The 10,748-nt window shown below is 47.5% G+C and overlaps 1 long non-coding RNA gene across 1 annotated transcript; it reads left to right on the top strand.

Moving 5' to 3' along the window:
• The first annotated feature begins 6,883 nt into the window (after positions 1-6,883).
• Positions 6,884-10,363, top strand: LOC127915577 (uncharacterized). Its single transcript, XR_008091373.1, has 3 exons — positions 6,884-9,233; positions 9,374-9,443; positions 9,791-10,363. It is a non-coding gene; the product is annotated as an uncharacterized LOC127915577 (long non-coding RNA).
• The last annotated feature ends 385 nt before the right edge of the window (positions 10,364-10,748 follow it).

Here is a 10,748-nt window from a genome sequence, read left to right as displayed (position 1 = left end):
TGCACAGACCGCCCCCCTCGTCTTACCGGAGTGTTCTATCTTGCCGGTGCAGCGTATATCTGGCTAGCTAAATATCCATGTCATCATTCAGCTACGATTCCGGGAAACATAGGATATTACAGTTTTTGATGTCCCATTGGTAGGATATTTGGGATCGTGCCTCGTCTCATTTATTGTCCAATGATTGCACGTTGGCGAGTAGTATTGATGGTAACGGCAGCTTTCCCACTCGCCTCTTCCAGGTCCTGATCAGGCATCCGGCTCTTTGTCCTCTGTACCTGCATCGCTTCCTCTTGCAAATAATGGGGATGTTGGCCCTGTTGAGTGTTTGGAGAATGTCCTGTGCGTCTTGCTAGTTGAAGAAAAAATCTTTGTCTAATCCGAGGTGAGTGATCACTGTCCTGATATCCAGAAGCTCTTTTTTGCCGTAAGATACAATTTCAGAAACATTATGTACAAAGGAAGTTACAAATAATGTGAAAAAAAACAATAGCATTTCTTCCGGCGACATTTTGTAATAGATCGAGATATAGAGATATATAGAATAAAAAAGATAGAGTGATATAGAGATTTAGAGATGTGTAGATATATATATATATATATATATATAGATATAGCAATGTAGAGATATTGAGATATAGAGATTTAGAGATATATAGATATATAGCAATTTAGAGATATAGAGATATTATCAGGGTATAAGACCCAGGTGCAGACTGTGTTGGAGTAACCATGTTTATTGCAAAAACAGGGGCAAACGACAGATCAAGGCAGGCAGGGGTCGATAATCCAGAGTAGGGGCAAAGGCACAGGATGGCAGGCTCAGAGTCAGGACAGGCAAGGGTCAGAACCAGGAGGGCTCAGAGTCAGGACAGGCAAGGGTCAAAACCAGGAGGGCTCAGAGTCAGGACAGGCAAGGGTCAAAACCAGGAGGGCGAGAAACAGCGAGACTGGGGAAAAGCAGGAGCTTGAGCAAACAAGGTTGACTTGAGCAAACAAGGCGAACTGGCACAAACAGACAGAAAACACAGGTATAAATACCCAGGGGATAAGTGGGGAACACCTGGAGAGAGGTGGAGACAAGCACAAGGACAGGTGAAACAGATCAGGGTGTGATAGACATAGAGATGTAGAGATATATAGAGATGTAGAGATATAGAGATACAGTGATATATAGAATAATAGATATATAGATATAGTGATATATAGATATGGAATCATGTAGTAACCAAAAAAAAGTGTTTAACAAATCAAAATATATTTTATATTTGAGATTCTTCAAAAAGCCACCCTTTGCCTTGATGACATCTTTGCACACTCTTTGCATTCTCTCATCCAGCTTCATGAGGTAGTTACCTGGAATGAACCCTGTTTATAAATCCTATTTCTGTCCGAGCGAGCCCCTCGAACGGACATGTGCTTCGGCACAGCCAACCAGAGAGGAGAAAACCACAGTCAGGAAGCACTAATCTGCCCCCCACTACCATGAAATGATCCGGGCTTTCATGCCAGCTTTGCTTTTTATCATGTGCATGAATCGGAGTAAGAGAGCTCTCATTCGTATTTGTGCTTATGTTCTCTCTCGCTCTCTCTCGCTCTCGCTCTCTCTCACTCTCTCATTGTCCTAACATCTGTTTTAAGTTGGATTTCATGAGTGCACCATGGAGATATATATAATAATATAGATATAAAGATGCAGTGATATAAAGATGTAGAGATATAGAGATACAGTGATATACAGATATATATAATAATATAGATATAGAGATGCAGTGTTATAGAGATGTAAAGATACAGTGATATAGATATATATAGAGATACATTGATTTAGAGATGGAAAATAAGTATTTGGTCACCTACAAACAAGCAAGATTTCTGGCTCTCACAGACCTGTAACTTATTCTTTAAGAGGCTCCTCTGTCCTCCACTCGTTACCTGTATTAATGGAACTTGTTATCAGTATAAAAGACACTTGTCCACAACCTCAAACAGTCACACTCCAAACTCCACGATGGCCAAGACCAAAGAGCTGTCAAAGGACACCAGAAACAAAATTGTAGACCTGCACCAGGCTGGGAAGACTGAATCTGCAATAGTTAAGCAGCTTGGTTTGAAGAAATCAACTGTGGGAGCAATTATTAGGAAATGGAAGACATACAAGACCACTGATAATCTCCCTCGATCTGGGGCTCCACGCAAGATCTCACCCCGTGGGGTCAAAATAATCACAAGAACGGTGAGCAAAAATCCCAGAACCACACGGGGGGACCTAGTGAATGACCTGCAGAGAGCTGGGACCAAAGTAACAAAGCCTACCATCAGTAACACACTACGCTGCCAGGGACTCAAATCCTGCCGTGCCAGACGTGTCCCCCTGCTTAAGCCAGTACATGTCCAGGCCCGTCTGAAGTTTGCTAGAGAGCATTTGGATGATCCAGAAGAAGATTGGGAGAATGTCATATGGTCAGATGAAACCAAAATATAACTTTTTGGTAAAAACTCAACTCGTCGTGTTTGGAGGACAAAGAATGCTGAGTTGCATCCAAAGAACACCATACCTACTGTGAAGCATGGGGGTGGAAACATCATGCTTTGGGGCTGTTTTTCTGCAAAGGGACCAGGACTACTGATCCGGAAAGAATGAATGGGGCCATGTATCGTGAGATTGTGAGTGAAAACCTCCTTCCATCAGCAAGGGCATTGAAGATGAAACGTGGCTGGGTCTTTCAGCATGACAATGATCCCAAACACACCGCCCGGGCAATGAAGGAGTGGCTTCGTAAGAAGCTTTTCGAGGTCCTGGAGTGACCTAGCGAGTCTCCAGATCTCAACCCCATGGAAAATCTTTGGAGGGAGTTGAATGTCCGTGTTGCCCAGCAACAGCCCCAAAACATCACTGCTCTAGAGGGGATCTGCATGGAGGAATGGGCCAAAATACCAGCAACAGTGTGTGAAAACCTTGTGAAGACTTACAGAAAATGTTTGACCTCTGTCATTGCCAACAAAGGGTATGTAACAAAGTATTGAGATTTTGTTATTGACCAAATACTTATTTTCCACCATAATTTGCAAATAAATTCATTAAAAATTCTACAATGTGATTTTCTGGATTTTCTCTTCTGATTTTGAAAATTACATGCCTCTCTCATCTTTTTAAGTGGGAGAACTTGCACAATTGGTGGCTGACTAAATACTTTTTTGCCCCACTGTATATATATAGATATAGAGATATAGATATAGATATATATATATATATGGATATATAGAGATATAGAGAATAATATACTGTATATATAGAGAGATATAGAAATATAGAGAGATATATATATATAGAAGTAGAGATATATGGATATATAGAGATATAGAGAATAATATATATAGAGAGAGATATAGAGATATACAAATATAGAGAATAATATATATATATATAGAGAGAGATGTAGAGATACAGAGATATATAAATATATTGATATCACTATCTACCTCTGTTGCATTTAATTTGGCTTTAATATCATACACAGCAAAATATTTGCAGCCCTTACCCTATCTCTCTCCCATCCCTCCCCCCTCTTTCTCCCATCCGTCCCCCTCTCTCTCCTATCCCTCCCTCTGTCTCTCTCCTGTCCCTCCCCCTATTCCTCCACATCCCTCCCCATCTCTCTCCCATCCCTCACCTTAACTCTCTCCCATCCCTCACCATCTCTCCCTTCCATCTCTCCCCTGTCTCCCTTCCATCTCTCCCCTGTCTCCCTTCCATCTCTCCCCTGTCTCCCTTCCATCTCTCCCCTGTCTCCCTTCCATCTCTCCCCTGTCTCCCTTCCATCTCTCACCTGTCTCCCTTCCATCTCTCCCCTGTCTCCCTTCCATCTCTCCCCTGTCTCCCTTCCATCTCTCCCCTGTCTCCCTTCCATCTCTCCCCTGTCTCCCTTCCATCTCTCCCCTGTCTCCCTTCCATCTCTCCCCTTCCATCTCTCACCTGTTTCCCTTCCATCTCTCCCCTGTCTCCCTTCCATCTCTCCCCTGTGTCCCTTCCATCTCTCCCCTGTCTCCCTTCCATCTCTCCCCTGTCTCCCTTCCATCTCTCCCCTGTCTCCCTTCCATCTCTCCCCTGTCTCCTTACCATCTCTCCCCTTCCATCTCTCCCCTGTCTCCCTTCCATCTCTCCCCTGTCTCCCTTCCATCTCTCCCCTGTCTCCCTTCCATCTCTCCCCTGTCTCCCTTCCATCTCTCCCCTTCCATCTCTCCCCTGTTTCCCTTCCATCTCTCCCCTGTCTCCCTTCCATCTCTCCCCTTCCATCTCTCCCCTGTCTCCCTTCCATCTCTCCCCTGTCTCCCTTCCATCTCTCCCCTTCCATCTCTCACCTGTCTCCCTTCCATCTCTCCCCTTCCATCTCTCCCCTGTCTCCCTCACCATCTTTCCCCTGTCTCCCTTCCATCTCTCCCCTGTCTCCCTTCCATCTCTCTCCTGTCTCCCTTCCATCTCCCCCCTGTCTCATTACCATCTCTCCCTTGTCTCCCTTCCATCTCTCCCCTTCCATCTCTCCCCTGTCTCCCTTCCATCTCTCCCCTTCCATCTCTCCCCTGTCTCCCTTCCATCTCTCCCCGGTCTCCCTACCATCTCTCCCCTGTCTCCCTTCCATCTCTCCCCTGTCTCCCTTCCATCTCTCCCCTGTCTCCCTTCCATCTCTCCCCTGTCTCCCTTCCATCTCTCCCCTGTCTCCCTTCCATCTCTCCCCTGTCTCCCTTCCATCTCTCCCCTGTCTCCCTTCCATCTCTCCCCTGTCTCCCTTCCATCTCTCCCCTGTCTCCCTTCCATCTCTCCCCTGTCTCCCTTCCATCTCTCCCCTGTCTCCCTTCCATCTCTCACCTGTCTCCCTTCCATCTCTCCCCTGTCTCCCTACCATCTCTCCCCTGTCTCCCTTCCATCTCTCCCCTGTCTCCCTTCCATCTCTCCCCTGTCTCCCTTCCATCTCTCCCCTGTCTCCCTTCCATCTCTCCCCTGTCTCCCTTCCATCTCTCCCCTGTCTCCCTTCCATCTCTCCCCTGTCTCCCTTCCATCTCTCCCCTGTCTCCCTACCATCTCTCCCCTGTCTCCCTACCATCTCTCCCCTGTCTCCCTTCCATCTCTCCCCTGTCTCCCTTCCATCTCTCCCCTGTCTCCCTTCCATCTCTCCCCTGTCTCCCTTCCATCTCTCCCCTGTCTCCCTTCCATCTCTCCCCTGTCTCCCTTCCATCTCTCACCTGTCTCCCTTCCATCTCTCCCCTGTCTCCCTACCATCTCTCCCCTGTCTCCCTTCCATCTCTCCCCTGTCTCCCTTCCATCTCTCCCCTGTCTCCCTTCCATCTCTCCCCTGTCTCCCTTCCATCTCTCCCCTGTCTCCCTTCCATCTCTCCCCTGTCTCCCTACCATCTCTCCCCTGTCTCCCTTCCATCTCTCCCTAGTCTCCCTTCCATCTCTCCCCTGTCTCCCTTCCATCTCTCCCCTTCCATCTCTCCCCTGTCTCCCTTCCATCTCTCCCCTTCCATCTCTCCCCTGTCTCCATTCCATCTCTCCCCTGTCTCCCCTCCATCTCTCCCCTTCCATCTCTCCCCTGTCTCCCTTCCATCTCTCCCCTTCCATCTCTCCCCTGTCTCCCTTCCATCTCTCCCCTGTCTCCCTTCCATCTCTCCCCTGTCTCCCTTCCATCTCTCCCCTTCCATCTCTCCCCTGTCTCATTACAATCTCTCCCCTGACCAAGAAGGGCCTTCGTCAGACAGGTGACCAAGAACCCGATGGTCACTCTGACAGAGCTCCAGAGTTCCTCTGTGGAGATGGGAGCACTTTCCAGAAGGACAACCCGCTCTGCGGCTCTCCACCAATCAGGCCTTTATGGTAGGGTGGCCCGACATGCCAGCCCAATTGGAGTTTGCCAAAAGGAACCTAAAGGACTCAGACCATGGGAAACAAGATTCTCTGGACTGATGAAACCAAGATTGAACCCCCTCCGCCCCTCTACCTCCTATGTCTCATCCGCCCCTCTATCCCTTCCACCCCTCTACCCCCCTCCAACCCTTTACCACTCTGCCCCTCCACCCCTCTAGCCCCTCCGACCCCTCTGCCCCTCTACCCCTTCCACCCTTCCACCCCTCTACCCCCTCCGACCCCTCTGCCCCTCCACCCCTCTACTTCCTCTACCCACTCCACCCCTCTACACCCTCCACCACTCTAACCCCTACCCCTCTACCACCTCTTCCCCTCCACTCCTCTACCTCTCTTCCCACTTTACCCCCTCAGCCCCTCTACCCCCTCTGCCCCCTCCGCCCCGTCCAGTCCCCATGCTCTAACCTTAACACAACACAGTTGCAGCTAATTAGTGGTCCCTATGGGAGACGTCGTTAAGGCTGTCCTAACGAGCTGCACGGCTCTCCACGGGTCAATCTAATCAGACAGAGGGCCAGGGAGGAAGTGGGTCGAGCCTTATTAATGCCATCAATGGCGGGGGTAGTGGAGACGGGAGGGTGGGACGGGGCCATCGATGGTGGGGGTAGTGGAGGTGGGAGGGTGGGACGGGGCCATCAATGGCGGGGGTAGCGGGGGTGGGAGGGTGGGGGCTAATGGGTAGGGGATGACGGGTAGGGGAGCACGAGGCGGCCAGCACCAGCCAGGGCCACGGATCACCTTGAATTCATTAGGGTTAGGACAGGTAGTAGCTACACCCTTAACTCACACTATACTAAACACCAATGGCTATTAGTGCACCCTCTCTCTGTCACTAACCTGCGAAGGACACATAAACAAGACAAGCAGTCTCCGATAAGCTCTTCTAATTACAAACACACATTTCAGCCTGCACATCATTATATAATGATTATTTTATTTCTTCAGATACTTGGCGCTGTACAAACGACTGATCCTCAAGATCATGAGGCTCGGACCAGGTGACGTTCCTACAACTATTCACTTCACTTTATTCCCAAATGTTTGGTCATTACTGACTGAGAAATAATAATATCACATTTTCATCAGAGGAGCAATGTTTTTGGTCTCTTGGGGTATGTCTCTATAAGCTTGGCACATCTAGCCACTGGTATTTTTGCCCATTCTTCAAGGCAAAACTGCTCCAGTTCCTTCAAGCTTGATGGGGTCCGCTGGTGTACAGCAGTCTTTAAGTCATACCACAGATTCTCAATTGGATTGAGGTCTGGGCTTTGACTAGGCCATTCCAAGACATTTAAATGTTTCCCCTTGAAACCGCTTGAGTGTTGTTTTAGCAGTGTGCTTGGAGTCATTGTCCTGCTGGAAGGTGAACCTCCGTCCCAGTCTCAAATCTCTGGAAGAATGAAACAGGTTTCCCTCAAGAATTTCCCTGTATTAAGCGCCATCCATCATTCCTTCAATTCTGACCAGTTTCCAAGTCCTTGCTGATGAAAAACATTCCCACAGCATGATGCTGCCACCACCATGTTTCAATGTGGGGATGGTGTTCTCGAGGTGATGAGAGGTGTTGGGATTGCGCCAGACATTGCGTTTTCCTTGATGGCCAAAAAGCTCAATTTTAGTCTCATCTAACCAGAGTACCTTTTTCCATATATTTGGGGAGTCTCCCACATGTCTTTTGGCGAACATCAAATGTGTTTATTTCTTGTTTTTTCTGCAATGGCTTTTTTTCTGAACAGTATTCCAAAAAAAGCCCAACTCTATGGTGTTTATGGCTCAAAGTGGTCTTATGGACAGATACTCAAATCTTCGCTGTGCAGCTCCTTATCTTTGGTCTCTTGGTTGCCTCTCTGATTAATGCCCACCTTGATTGGTTCATGAGTTTTGGTGGGCAGCCCTCTCTTGGCAGGTTTGTTGTGGTGCCATATTCTTTCAATTTTTTAATAATGGATTTAATGGTGCTCCATGGGATGTTCAAAGTTTCAGATATTATTTTATAACCAAACCCTGATCTGTACTTCTCCACAACTTTGTCCCTAACCTGTTTGGAGAGCTCCTTGGTCTTCATGGTGCCACTTGCTTGGTGGTGCCCCTTGTTTAGTGGTGTTGCAGACTCTGGGGCCTTTCAGAACAGGTGTATATCAACTGAGATCATGTGACACTTAGGTTGCCCACAGGTGGACTTTATTTAACTAATTATGTGACTTCTGAAGATAACTGGTTACACCAGATCTTATTTAGGGGCTTCATAGCAAACATATGCACACACCAATTTGGACGATTTTTTATGTCCATTGCATGAAATCCAATTAAAAATCTATTTAAATTACAGGTTGTAATGCAACATAATAGGAAAAATGCAAAGGGGGGAGAATACTTTTGCAAGGCACTGTAGATGGTATTTATACATTATAAAATCATGTTTTCAGTCACATGACAAATGTATTATATGCTGTATTATAGATATTTTCATCTGACCTAGATCGTTTGTGTGTATGCATTGATATGTAGTCTATCTATGCCTTTTTTATGTATGTAGTTCTGTCCTTGAGCTGTTCTTGTCTATTAACGTTCTGTATTATGTCATGTTTCATGTTTTGTGTTGGACCCCAGGAAGAGTAGCTGCTGCTTTTGAAACAGCTAATGGGGATCCTAATAAAATGCTAAATAACAAATCTACATGTGGTCATTGCAATTGATAGTCTCTCTATTATCTTGATATAATAGCTATTACACAGCATGTCCCTCTGAAAATCAGTCTGACGATTCCATAAACTGAATTGGATAGAGTACATGAGTATCATAGTATTGTATTCTTCTCCATACCTCATCTCCTCCTCCTAGGTGGAGCTGTGATGCTGTTGGTGTAGTATTGTATTCATCTCCATGCCTCATCTCCTCCTCCTCCTCCTAGGTGGAGCTGTGATGCTGTTGGTGTAGTATTGTATTCATCTCCATGCCCCATCTCCTCCTCCTCCTCCTAGGTGGAGCTGTGATGCTGTTGGTGTAGTATTGTATTCATCTCCATGCCCCATCTCCTCCTCCTAGGTGGAGCTGTGATGCTGTTGGTGTAGTATTGTATTCATCTCCATACCTCATCTCCTCCTCCTAGGTGGAGCTGTGATGCTGTTGGTGTAGTATTGTATTCATCTCCATGCCTCATCTCCTCCTCCTCCTCCTAGGTGGAGCTGTGATGCTGTTGGTGTAGTATTGTATTCTTCTCCATACCTCATCTCCTCCTCCTAGGTGGAGCTGTGATGCTGTTGGTGTAGTATTGTATTCATCTCCATGCCTCATCTCCTCCTCCTCCTCCTAGGTGGAGCTGTGATGCTGTTGGTGTAGTATTGTATTCATCTCCATACCTCATCTCCTCCTCCTCCTCCTAGGTGGAGCTGTGATGCTGTTGGTGTAGTATTGTATTCATCTCCATGCCCCATCTCCTCCTCCTCCTCCTAGGTGGAGCTGTGATGCTGTTGGTGTAGTATTGTATTCATCTCCATGCCTCATCTCCTCCTCCTCCTCCTAGGTGGAGCTGTGATGCTGTTGGTGTAGTATTGTATTCATCTCCATACCTCATCTCCTCCTCCTCCTCCTAGGTGGAGCTGTGATGCTGTTGGTGTAGTATTGTATTCATCTCCATGCCTCATCTCCTCCTCCTCCTCCTCCTAGGTGGAGCTGTGATGCTGTTGGTGTAGTATTGTATTCTTCTCCATACCTCATCTCCTCCTCCTCCTCCTAGGTGGAGCTGTGATGCTGTTGGTGTAGTATTGTATTCATCTCCATGCCCCATCTCCTCCTCCTCCTCCTAGGTGGAGCTGTGATGCTGTTGGTGTAGTATTGTATTCTTCTCCATACCTCATCTCCTCCTCCTAGGTGGAGCTGTGATGCTGTTGGTGTAGTATTGTATTCATCTCCATGCCTCATCTCCTCCTCCTCCTCCTAGGTGGAGCTGTGATGCTGTTGGTGTAGTATTGTATTCATCTCCATACCTCATCTCCTCCTCCTAGGTGGAGCTGTGATGCTGTTGGTGTAGTATTGTATTCATCTCCATGCCTCATCTCCTCCTCCTCCTCCTAGGTGGAGCTGTGATGCTGTTGGTGTAGTATTGTATTCATCTCCATGCCCCATCTCCTCCTCCTCCTCCTAGGTGGAGCTGTGATGCTGTTGGTGTAGTATTGTATTCATCTCCATGCCCCATCTCCTCCTCCTAGGTGGAGCTGTGATGCTGTTGGTGTAGTATTGTATTCATCTCCATGCCCCATCTCCTCCTCCTCCTCCTAGGTGGAGCTGTGATGCTGTTGGTGTAGTATTGTATTCATCTCCATACCTCATCTCCTCCTCCTAGGTGGAGCTGTGATGCTGTTGGTGTAGTATTGTATTCATCTCCATGCCCCATCTCCTCCTCCTCCTCCTAGGTGGAGCTGTGATGCTGTTGGTGTAGTATTGTATTCATCTCCATACCTCATCTCCTCCTATGTAGGTGGAGCTGTGATGCTGCTGGTGTATCAATACGTATCTGGATGGTTAAATAAGAACTGGTGACGAGGAGAAGCCCACCAACCTATCTGATGAAGCCCACCAACCTATCTGATGAAGCCCACCAACCTGCCTTAAGGTGCCCACCAGCCTATCCGATGAAGCCCACCAACCTATCTGATGAAGACCACCAACCTGCCTTAAGGTGCCCACCAGTCTGGCTGATGAAGCCCACCAACCTGCCTTAAGGTGCCCACCAGTCTGCCTGATGAAGCCCACCAGCCTATCTGATGAAGCCCACCAAACTGCCTTAAGTTTCCCACCAGTCTGCCTGATGAAGCCCACCAGCCTATCT

The sequence above is a fragment of the Oncorhynchus keta genome, chromosome 35 (genome assembly GCF_023373465.1).
Source record: "Oncorhynchus keta strain PuntledgeMale-10-30-2019 chromosome 35, Oket_V2, whole genome shotgun sequence".
Lineage (NCBI taxonomy): Eukaryota > Metazoa > Chordata > Actinopteri > Salmoniformes > Salmonidae > Oncorhynchus > Oncorhynchus keta.
This window is presented reverse-complemented; position numbering and strand designations above follow the sequence as displayed.